The sequence below is a fragment of the Labrus bergylta genome, chromosome 11 (genome assembly GCF_963930695.1).
Source record: "Labrus bergylta chromosome 11, fLabBer1.1, whole genome shotgun sequence".
NCBI classification, from domain to species: Eukaryota; Metazoa; Chordata; class Actinopteri; order Labriformes; family Labridae; genus Labrus; species Labrus bergylta.
In genome coordinates this window covers 20,391,477-20,402,648 of record NC_089205.1, presented here as the reverse complement: position 1 = coordinate 20,402,648, position 11,172 = coordinate 20,391,477, and the positions used below count along the sequence as shown (strand labels likewise).

Below are 11,172 nucleotides of genomic sequence, written 5' to 3'. Positions count from 1 at the left end.
ATCCTAACACAGTCACACTGACAAGTATCTATTGAATCAAACCTTGTCTATACGTTCCTCTGCCACCTCGCTGGCCCCATCCAAGCTCACTGATTAAATCATGCTCGCAAGAAATTCAACAATCAATGTTCACTGAATCCAAGTTCCTGCCTGTTCCTATGGCTACTACAGTAGCAAGACAAGAGGACAGAAATGTGGGAGTTGTGGTTTCTTTTTCTTATCTGGTCTGACAATTTAGGTTAATTCGCACTCCAATGGTATTATGATCACATCATGGACATGTTAGGTACATGTTTTTTTTCTGTCAAAGAGGAGTTGGTGCAAAATGGGGAAGGTGTGAAACAGTGAGGAAGAGACAGCTGCATGAGAGTGAAAAGGGTAAACTAGATGTTGGAAGATTGAGCAGTAGGGGTTACCAGTGTGATAGGCTGAAGGTCTCAGCTGTGAACCTCTCATTTACACCGTCTGAAGGACAGTCACAGCCTATCTCCACCTACTCAGTGGAGAGGAGGCCTTGCCGCCTTTTCTTCCTCACCACGGTTCTCTCTTCTTTAAATGACCTCTTCCTCTATCTCCCTTTCCCTCCCTCTGTCTCTCCTTTTATTTTTCTGTCTGTCAAGCCCGCCCTCTCTTGATAACCCATGGAGCTCCTATTATCATTCTGAATCATCCCACTAAATTACAGTTCAGCCCTACCTCTAGGAAGGTGAATCATGATGAAAATTGTAATAATTAAACCAGTGGGCACAGTCAGTAGGCCTGTCTGTGTATCTGTCTGCTTTCATGCATCTGTGCACATGAGCCATGTATTTCATAGGTCAGTCCAGCTGTACTTCCCTTGTTGGTAATGTGACTGAAATGTGTTATCAAAGGGCTGCAGGACTCTGGCTGGAGCAATGGTGAAACAGAAAGAAATCAAAAACAGGAACAGGAACAGCAACGACCCCCTCCCACACACATACACAAACACACAGATGCATGTGCATACACACAAAAAAACAGTATCCGTCCCCCTCTCTTTTACTTCTTAGTCCACACCACCCTCTCTTTATCTCAGTAGGCAGAAGCAACAGTTAGTGATCACATGACCACAAGAGTCTCTCCACATTGTTGTGTAATACGCTCAAAGTAAATAGAGGAAGTAGATGCAAGCAACCTTTTTCTTTTTCTTCCACTCTATTGCACTATTTAAACAGAATATGCTGAGGGAGAGAGAGATAGAGAGAGAGAGCTACAAGAGCAAGGCCGAGAGAGGAGGGGTGGAGGGATGCTGTTTCCAGGGCAACCAGAGCCGCGGCGGTTGTCATCATGAGGCTTCTTCTGCATTGTGTGCATGTGTGTGTATGGACAGAGCGCGTGTGAGCTCACCCTCCTCTATCCAGACAGGAGGCGAGGACATCCCCCTCTAACACCGTGCCAACAGAGAGAGAGAGAGAGAGAGAGAGAGAGAGAGAGAGAGAGAGAGAGAGAGAGAGAGAGAGAGAGAGAGACCGAAACCCCATAATGCACTGCACGCTGCAGGGCTGAAGTCGTGCAGATTCATCAGTTCCTGTTCGGAGGGGTTGTGTGTGAGCACACACACTCAAAAGCCAAGACTGAGTGCAGGAGAAACACACGGACAAGCAGGCAGGTAAGACAGCTTTTCCTCTGACCGTGTGGACCACTTCTGGGTTTACAACATGATCTGTTTATCTGTCTGTTTGTGCCTCCTGAGAGGACGAGACGGGAGAGTGGCTCCGTCGAGACGACAGGCTGTTATAAATATTTGACATGTTATGATTCTGACAACTTCCCTGCCTGTTGCTGTTCTGAATTTCTCCTTACTTGAAAATATTTGAGTTCCAATGTTTGAAAGAGATTTTAAAATAGCTGCATGTGGAGCATGGGTTAGTTTACGTCTTCAGGGTTTTTTTGGGCATGTTTTTTCTTCTTGCAGATACTGTCTAACTGTAGTTGATTTGCATTATGCTGGAGAGGTTTTGCATGTACTTTTATAACACAAGTGCTGGTTAACACAATGTAACTTCTAGGAAAAGATACCTTGTGTTATGGTTTTCCACAGTTTCCACTTTGTCCTTCTTCATAAGGGCACAGTTTTTTGTGTTTAGTGCACTGAACTACTATGCAGCATATGTTGAAGAATTCAAAAATGAATCATTAAAAGCAAAATGATTTCAAGTCATCTGTTTGGTTTTAAAAGATTTAACTGCAAACATCCAGTTTATGTTGCATTATTTAGTCTCATATGCATATTACAAACCATGTTATTTAAAATGTAAGCCCAATGTACCCAGTGTGAAACAACTAGTCCCAATGATGTGATGTAAGTCACACTCTTTAATGGAGACAATCACTAATCACTGCCATGGTGGATTAAGTATCAAAAGCTTATTGTAATATACAGCAGTTTGTCCCATGATACCACAAATGCTTCATTGTGCAAAGCCTCTTTTGAGGTTTGTATATGTTGTTCAACGTGACACCAGTGTGAGCTGATTTGCAAGAAAAAGCGTGGCTTCTCCAATACTGGTCATCCTGTGGTTTAACGGTCACTGAAGCTTGTGACCGTATCAGTTACGCCAGAGACACAGACAGCACGATTGCAGGGCAGGGACTCTTCAACTTTATTACCACAGGGCTCAAAAGGGAAAGTTCAGCCTTTCACCCATAAGGACGCCTTCATGAACTCATGTGTCAGCACTGTCATATCAAACAACAGACGATCACATGAGAGCTGAGAGGGAGCAAAAAAACTTTAAATAATTGATTTCCTAAAATTATTTCTTAATGAAATCTTTATTCCTAAAGGACATGTTTGAATTTAAATCCTGCTTAGATATCCCTGAAGAAAATATGAAAGCATGAGTTGATAATCCAGCTTTTCATTAAGCTCAAGCTTATTTTATTTATACGACACTATCCCACAGAACATTGAAAAGCAATTCCTTAATTTGTGCATCTTGCACATTTTCATATCCTGTATTTTGGACGTGGGAAGCTTTTTAAGCTCAACACTGAAACCAACTAAGAAAAGAGCTTTTGCAGTGTTGGGAAATAAATAGAAAAAAGAAAACCCAGCTGTAATGCAGATCAGACTGAAACAAATCTTTTGAATATTTTGTTTCCATTTAGCTCTGCTCCCATCTGCTCTCCCCCTGCAGAAATCCACCTGTCAAAGCTCAAAATGGAGAGGCTCCTCTTTTTTCATTACAGTTCCTTTCATTAAGAGTCCCTGCTTCACTGTCTGTGTTGGCGTCTGATAGAATTATCTACCAGACATCTATGTGACAGTAGTATCTATACCTCTGCCTCTATTCTGTAATAATCAGCGTCGGTGTTCAAGAGTCTCAGAGCTGCCTGATTAAACAGAATATGTATGTGTCTGTGTACTGTAGCCTTCTGGGCATTCATGAAAGTGTGAGTTTTCAGTGATTCCAAAATGAAGAAATCAAATATTGTGAGTGGGAAAAAGGAAAAGCAGAAGCTACGTTTGTCTTTCTTTAATTCTAAGCTCAGGAACAACAGTGGTCATACCATAACACACCACAGCTGTTTCAGTGGTGACTTTCAGAGTTTTGGAGGTTTTTGAACAATGCTCATTCATATATTCCAACACTGGTCTGCTAAAGAGCTCTTTGTTGATGGATTCCCACATTTTCCGCTGAGGTCACATCTCAGGGCCCAAGAGTATGGCGGTACCAGAAATAAGTACTATAGGCAGACTAAAGAGAAAGATGCAGAAAATCTCTGCAAGGTCACAGAGTTGTTCAAAGACTGAGATTGTATTTAGTTATTTGTTTGATGATTCGATCTTTAAACCTAACAATAGATAAGAGGTCTGTTATGAGAGTTGAAAACCTCTCAGACTCACTCCGGGTCAACCTGCTGGATTTTCCATTCCTTGAGGTTCCTTAGCAGATATTCTTTTGCTCTCGGTCCAGCTCTGGCTTTTCTTAGCAGCATGGATCACAGATGATATATGGATCCAAATCTACGTGTCCAACTTTAACTCCTCCTGCCTTTGTTCTTTTTCTCAACATTTTCTTTTCTTCTTTTCTGCCTTTAATGATCTAGACCACAAAGGACACATGTTCATGGATCTGTGGCAAGGGTCTGATGATCAGAACGAGCAAGAATGTGAGGGACACTTGTTTAGAAAGCATTGCCTTTAAAGTCATTTCAGTTCTTTCCTCGGTACACAGCCATCAGCAGAGCGCTGAGCAGGAACCTTAGTGTGCATTAAATTATCTGCAATTGCAGCAATTATCTGCAAGTCCAAAACCACTTTCCCTGCATCTTGTGTCTTCATCACTTCGTTTCTCCCTGTAGACTAAAATCCTGCTGTTGCTAAGTGTATTTGCTCAAGTACTTGTTCTCAGGTTTAATGTGGAAGTACTTCTTATTTTATACTTCTTTGCACCTCTAATTCACAATGTCTCAGGGGAAACAAGTGCTTCACATATTCTTATTTGAAAACCTGAAAACTACCATTAAAATAAATTGTACTGTCAAGCAGTGAATTCAATCTTTACAATACATTTTAAAACAACTCCACTACAGGGGCCGGGGGGCAATGTTAAAAAATAAAAAAAATCACATACTTGAATACCATATAATACTTGATAAAATAATATTAAATGACTTTTTACTTTTCATGTCAGTTACATTCATGCTTTTGCAGCCTAGAGGTTCCCATATCAGTATTTTGGCTGTGTCTGCAATCACTCACTTATCACTAGAGTCCGACTGATAAATCGACCAGCCGATAATATCGGCCGATATCAGCATATCAGGTGACTATCGGTATCAACTTTGACTTCAGGCTCACATTGGAAACAATATTGTTTCTTTTGTTTTGCCCTGTTATAAGAACTATCGGCAATCGTTGTTGATGCTTTGATGTCATCATTTGCTCCAGACTGGTCAAATACATTTCAGGGCTTTCATCCTGATTGTGCTTTGTGAAATGACAGACACGGTTTAGAAGCACCAAAGCAACAGCGAGCATGCCTGATTGATGGGCCTTCCCCAATCACAACAAAAAGAAAACATGAATGAGAGAAAAGTTGGAGAGAAATAGCGTCGGACCTTCAATTGCCAGGGAGTGTTTGCTATGGTTTAGCTTGCTTGTTAGCTTGTTTTTGTTGGTGATGCTGTGTGTGTGTGTGTGTGTGTGTGTGTGTGTGTGTGTGTGTGTGTGTGTGTGTGTGTTTGTGTCTATGTGTGTGTGAGAGAGCGAGAGTATTTCCGACGGTGTTTGAATTCGAGTCGTGCACATGAGATAACGCTTCACAGCTGATGTCTGGTGATAGTTTTAAAGTATGGTTTTACTTTGTCCTAAATCTATTCTTGTATTAATGTATTTTAATGTGTATTTTAAACTGCGTCTAAGTCCCTATGTTCTACATTTTATGGTTATACCCGGCTGCTAAGCACATTTCCCCTTGGGGGCAATAATGTTGAAAGTTGAAGTTAAAATTCACATACATTTGAATTAAACTTCCGTCTGTGGGAGTTTTTAAAGAAAACATTAATGGCAATTGCTCCATCCTGATTTAACATGTACAGTCAGGGGCGCCCTCAAGCCATGCTTGACAGTCAGGCTATGAGGTGTGAGCACATAATTGGTGAGCTTTGGTTGTGCGTCGAAAAAAATTCACCCAGTCCACCAAATAATGTCTACAATTGTACCTTGTATGCCCTGCCTTGACCTACCTCTTAGAATATCCTGAACCCAATGCCACTTAATTGTGAACGACCACTGCAGGGCCTCTTTTGGGCATGCCAGTGACTTGCCAAATACAGAATCCATATGAATAATTCCGGCATCTGTGTTACGTTGCTTTCACTTTATGAATGAATGGATAAATATTTATAGTAGATGGAGCAAAACATTAACACTTAGAGCAGCACAGATCCATCACAGGGGCTTCTAAGGGCAGGCTGCAGGCTGCTGTTCAATCAACACCTTTTTTACTTACACAAGTACACACACACTCACGCGCACACGCACACACACACACACACACACACACACACACACACACACACACACACACACACAAACAAGCCAATACAGTAATAAATTCCAAGCACCCTGATATATTGAAGCCACAAGTCAGTGATGTGGCTCTGAGTCACTTGGTAACACCCACCCGACATATACACACACCTCCGCAAACACACAACACCACGCAAGTCACACAAATGCTCACACAGACACACACACATGCACCTGACGTGTTTGATGGAGTTAGACACCATAGCAACAAGAGCTGTGACTCTTGCTGTCCTGTGAGTGGACTGAAGCTGTGGTGGTGGAGGAGGAAAAAGCTATACCAGCTAGCACCGCTACTCAAGTGCAGCTATTATAATTCTCAATCTCTCTGTCTCTCTCCATTCCCTGCTTTTCTTTTTTTCTTCAACAACTGCAATCCACATGCTGAATTTCTCTTTTTTTTTTCTCAAGTACAGTATAAAAGCTGTCAGATGAAAATACTCAAAGAGAGAGAGAGAGAGAGAGAGAGCGTAGAGGAGGAAGTGGAGAGGTCAGCAGGCATATATTTTTAAAGCCATCGATTGTGCAAAACCTGACACATCATCAGAGGGAATCGCACTTGATCTCTCAGCAGCAACTCCATGCTTCTGCTTCTTTGTTGACATGTTATTTTCATTTCACACTTCTCACACTGTCTTTTGCTGCATCACCCTCTTCCAATCACTAAAAAAAACAATTTAACTTCTCTTCTTCTCTTTTCCTGCCTCTCTTTGACCTTTTTTTAATACCTTTTTTTGTCTTCCAGTGTGTTTTCCTCCTCTATCTTTTCCTGTCAGTCATGTGTTCTAAAGGTAGCAGCGCAGATATGGAGAGCATAGGGAGGGAGTGGGGGGGGGGGGGAGGTGGTTGCAGGTGGACAGGTCTCACAAACAGCATCTGTATGAGATTTACTGCCTGCAGATACAGATGGTGAAGGAAAAAAAAGAGAGAGGGAGGGGATAGAACATTGCAGGTGAACTGCATTTTGCTCCCTGCTTGCATTTTTAAGGGGCGGGTTGTCAGCATTTGTTAACATACACACTCACAGACTCACGCAGTGTGAAATTGTGGGAACGTGGCTGTTGACAGTAGAAGTTTGCTTGAGTTAAGTTCCCCCTCCGTTGCCCCCCTTCTTTGCATACGATCCAAGTGCGAGCTGTGAAAGGTGAACTCGCAGCCTGCTGTGGATAAATTATGTGTGACATGTTTAGCTGTGCTGCCATATATGGAGTCTGGTGTATCTGAATACAGTTGCTCTCTGCCAAGAGGGAAGAAGGCAAAGAGAGAAGGAGCAAGGGAGTGGAGGACAGGGAGGGAAGGAGGAAGAGGAGGAGGAAGGAAAAGAGGCAGGGGAGGGTGAAGGCAAAGGAAAAAAGGAGGGAGTAGGGAGGGGGCAGTGACGGAGGGAGTTACCGAGAAGAGAGGAGTGCCGTGAAGCAAGCATGAGGTTTTCACTTACCATTCTCCCCTCAGCAGCAGTCAGATGAGTCTTTGCAGAGATACAGTAAGTCTTTGCTGTTTGCTCTGTGTTTTTGTTCATTTGCGTCTGTTTCCATTTGGTTGTTTTTCCGCTTTTTTCATACAATTTGTTTCTGGATGCTTCGTTCTGCTCTTGGACGTTTAATGTGATGTGTTGACATGTGTTTGAGAGAGTTACGTGCCTGTTTGTAAGTACGTGTGTGTGCATATGCAGATGATCACCGTTATTCACTGCTTATGTGCAGCAGTACGAGGCGGGACAGTTTTAATGTGGAAAAGGGCTGAGCAGACAAAAGAATGACTGGCGTTAGTGTTTAATGTTCCGCAGAGTAGTTAGCACACACACCCACTCATGCACACACACGCACACACACACACACACACACACACACACACACACACACACACATACACACACACACACACACACACACACACACACACACACTGACACACATTTTCATCTCTAGCAGACTACTCTGTCTCTCTTGGACAGCACTGAAATCCCTGTTGTGTGACTGTTAACACTTAAGCTAAATATGAGCTCACGTTTATAGATGAATGAATGAAAACACACTCAGAGACTCACTCAGAAACACACACACACCCACACACACATATACATACATACATACATACACACACATGTAAGCAGTCCCACACTCCTCCTGTATAATGACAGGACTACTGGTGTTTACACAGCAGCTGCCCTCAGGAAATGATTAAACCCCGGTGCTGCACAGGCCGTCTGCAACAGTTTGGCGAACAGATGCATTACCATGCAAACATGTGCATGCATGTGATTATCAAAATCATGACTGAAATTTACATGTTGAAAGGCAAAATATGAAAAAAATACAACAAATTGGATTTCAGACAGACGCTGCCTGGGAACAAGACCTTGACATGACTATAGCCGACAACATCTGGGATCTCAGTATAGTTGCGTTTATTCCTGTCTATTTGTATCCCCCACTGCCTACTACAGTTCAAACTATTTCAGCATCTTTATCTCACTAAACCTAAACCATCGAGAATATTCTCCATCTCTGATGATAGCGGCCCTATCTCCTGCGACAATGAGCCATATGTTCTGGTCATGTTATTTACAGGGTAACTTTTTGACCTCTGTATTTAAAGTGTATTCATGTATTTGAAAGACAACAATGCATCCTAAACAGTTTATAGAACTGTTTGACGTACCTCTAACCAGGCAGGGTATTACGTCATACCAGTTGAGAAGCTGAGATTTACTCTGAAGGGTTCACTTGGAAGGCACATGGATTCCTTTTATTAAATATGTTGAGAAACCGTCTTTCCCAGCAGCTTCAAGCCACACATATTTATGAGCTGGTGATTACACCTGTTGTCCAATGTCTGTTTTTTTTTTCCTTAACTTTCTTCTCTCAAGTGCAAGTCATTTATATTCAGTTTGTTACATGTGATTTTTTCTTCTTGTTTGGGGGGTTGGGGTGGTGTCCTGGTTGTGTTGTGTCTAATGCTGTGACCACTTGTCAATTGCCATCTGTTGCTGTACTGTCATAAGTTAAAAATGAGAAATAAAGTATTAAAAGGATAACAAATGAATTGGATTTAATGGATCATGTTTAAACAAAGTTTGTGTGCCTATTGAGAAAGCTTGATATCAAGATGCTTTTATTTTCAGCAGAATTAACAGAGCACAAAAGAAAACTTCCTGAATTTTAAATTTCAAGTATAAGCAGGATTTTAGATAACTTTTTGAAGTCAGGATTGTTATAATTGACTCCATTTTATTTAAATGTGTCATTTTACCATTATAACTGCAACATACAGAGGATGTACAAGCACACGATGCAATGTAATAATAATTGAAGCCCAATGCAATTTAACAAATATGAGGCCACAGGATTAGGTTCAAAATGTTTAATACTGATTTACTCTTTCCAATCAATCTCCCCACCCTGCACAACGTTTACAGTTTTTCCATGTGGTTCGGTCACCTGCTTTGTGCAGCACTGTGAACAACTGTGATCGGAGGTTATGATGCCAGGTTTCCACCCTGCATGCAGCATGCAGGAAGTTCTGTTGAGAGGTGTCACTTACTCTTTAGTCATGTTAAAGGTTGTGCCTGCTGCTTGCAGTTTTCCATGTCCATGTATCTTACCCCCCCCTTTTCTAGTTCAATATGCTTGAAAAGTGACCCAAACGAAAACGTATATTTGAGAAGCAATAGTATGTAACATTCCTAACCGTCATGACTGAGGATGCACTGCTTTCTGTCGCCACATACTTCATAATAAGAGTCTTGTATTGGTTTGCTGGTGAATGACCTTTCTTTGCTTTTAAAATACCATATGTGACTTCAATGCTGTTCCAATGTTGTGACAAAACAGAGCAGCTTGGAAACTGAAAGTAGTAAATTAAAGTAAATTATAAGATATAGGACATAATGGTGATGGAAATATTTTAGGTTCCCACCAACTGATCATTCTAGTTAAGGAAACAATATTGAGCTTTTCATTTACCCATATAATCTTTAAAATAGTGAAATTAGATGAATGTTCAACCTTAGTTTGAACTCTCACATGTTATTATAACACTTACTAGACTGGTGCTGTAAAATAAACTGCATCCATGTCTTTGTTCTCTGTTGTTTTAGGTACACGCCCTCTTCTCATCCACTTATCTGAGTGGCTCTTTCAAAGGTTCACTTCCTCATCCCTATAAAGCCTATATTTCTCTTTCTCTCTGCATCTGTCTCATCCGTTGTCTTTCTGCTTTTTCTCGGCTCTCACTTTGTGTTTGTCTTGCGTCGTCTGACTCTCACTGAGTTGAAAAAGCTTCTCTGCAGATCAGAGCAGGCAGATCTACAAGGTCATTAGAGTAAAGAACAGGCAGAGCGCGGAGGCACTCAGATACATACTGAATTTCACGGCACGCACCACTCTGACTAAACAACTGTGAAGAAAAGACTTACAGAGAGAGAGAGGGTGGTTCCCTGCATTGACTATATTGATTAAAAAAAAAACAATAAGGGGTGAGATTTTCTACAAATTTGTCCTTTTTTCTTATCCTCCCTCACCTCCTGCTCCCATCCCTCTGCTAATCTGTCCTCTAAAAGTGATGTCATCTCCGTGCTGTCTTCAGCAGACACAGGGCAGTCTGTCGAATGCAAATGAGCCTCGTGTTTGTGTGTGTGCATGAGAGAAAATTAGTGTGTTTGCATAATGACATGGAGCACCCTGACACCCTAGTTTACATTATCCAATTATGAAAGTAAAGGAACCAGGGCGGATGCTGCAATCAAGGTGACTGGGGGAGAACGTGTGAGGAGAAGCAGAAATCCTACATCAAAGTGGCAGATAGACAGTCAGTCACTCGGGTGGAATGGTCGGGTGGCTCCTTCGAGGCCATTCAGCAAGTGGCAAAATCACAGTGACTCAGTCAATGGTGTATGATTGCTGTTTTCCCTGCAGTCTGCAAAGCTGTCACTGGACTAATGCACACTAGTGGGAGACGTAATCTATAGTAAATACAGTTGGCTCCACAGAGGAGCCCTCTGTGATTTCCACAGATTAAGGTGTCAGGCTGAATCACTGGTCATAGACAGCTGAAGAGTACAGATTATCCCCGTTTGGCCAAATGCTGCTCCAATGACAAGTCAGAGATTCCCC

At 41.9% G+C, this 11,172-nt stretch overlaps 1 protein-coding gene across 7 annotated transcripts in view; it reads left to right on the top strand.

Moving 5' to 3' along the window:
• Nucleotides 1-1,471: 1,471 nt before the first annotated feature.
• The window catches only part of LOC109985772 (muscleblind-like protein 1), a 66,755-nt gene continuing 57,054 nt past the window's right edge, over nucleotides 1,472-11,172 (top strand). For 6 of the 7 annotated variants that reach the window (XM_065960079.1, XM_020636170.3, XM_065960078.1 and 3 more), the window contains exon 1: nucleotides 1,472-1,630. The gene's annotated coding sequence lies outside the window, so the exon portion shown is untranslated. Of the gene's footprint in view, nucleotides 1,631-7,382; nucleotides 7,542-11,172 lie in introns of those variants that run through there. The other variant, XM_065960074.1, reaches the window with a different exon arrangement.